Source organism: Engraulis encrasicolus, chromosome 6 (assembly GCF_034702125.1).
Source record: "Engraulis encrasicolus isolate BLACKSEA-1 chromosome 6, IST_EnEncr_1.0, whole genome shotgun sequence".
In the NCBI taxonomy this organism is placed as follows: domain Eukaryota; kingdom Metazoa; phylum Chordata; class Actinopteri; order Clupeiformes; family Engraulidae; genus Engraulis; species Engraulis encrasicolus.
In genome coordinates, this window is record NC_085862.1 from 14,165,299 (window position 1) to 14,166,353 (window position 1,055).

Below are 1,055 nucleotides of genomic sequence, written 5' to 3' on the forward strand. Positions count from 1 at the left end.
AGTGCAACACAGACTAGAAGTCATACTCTCCCATCCCCTTATGACAGGTTTGGGGAACCTATGTCTCGAGGTCCGTTTGCGGTGTATCATTTTAATGTTATGCAGCTTCACATGAAATATGAAACATTTTGTTAAGGAATCTTAGAAATTACATTTCTAATACAATTAAATTATATGCAGGGGACCTAGAGAAAGCGGGCTCTGTTTTAAAGGTGTCTACCTTCAATATAGGCCTAAACTGCAGGGGGAAATCCTGGTTTGTGTTCACCGTATGGCCCTTGGAGGACTTTTACGGTCCTTGGGGGAATTTGAAGGGGCCCTTCGAATCCCCACCCCTGCCTTAGAATCATTTTAAACTCCAGCAGTGAGGGTCAGATATGAGCCCATTACCCCCCCCTTCCTCCTCCTTCTCACCTTCCTCCTCCCCCTCCTCATCTCCCTCTCCTCCTCCTCATCTTCCTCTCCCCCTAGTCATCTTCCTCTCCCCCTAGTCATCTTCCTCCTCCTCCCCCTCCTCATCTCCCTCTCCCCCTCCTCATCTTCCTCCTCCTCCCTCTCCTCATCTCCCTCTCCCCCTCCTCATCTTCCTCCTCCTCCCCCTCCTCATCTTCCTCCTCCTCCCCCTCCTCATCTCCCTCTCCCCCTCCTCATGCGCCGCCTCCTCCTTCTCATCTTCCCCCTGCTCCTCCTCTTCCACCTTCTCTTCTTCCTCTTCGGATGTCATCCCTCCCTCCCCGTCCTCGTCTGCTCCTTGTCCCTTATCCCTCTATTTATTCTGATGCTAATAGCTTTAAGATTTGTGTTGCTCGGACTGAAGAATAGCAACAACCCCATTTGTCAACCCCAAGCCCAAACGTACGCACGCACGCACGCACATGCGTATACACACACAGTGAGCAGATTGCTGGCGTACTGTGTAGGATGTGCCCCATTGAGAGCGTGCGTGCGTGCGTGCGTGCGTGCGTGCGTGCGTGCGTGCGTGCGTGCGTGTGTGTGTGTGTGTGTGTGTCATGTTGACTTGGGCTTGGAGCATCTCTGCCTTATGGTCACATCAG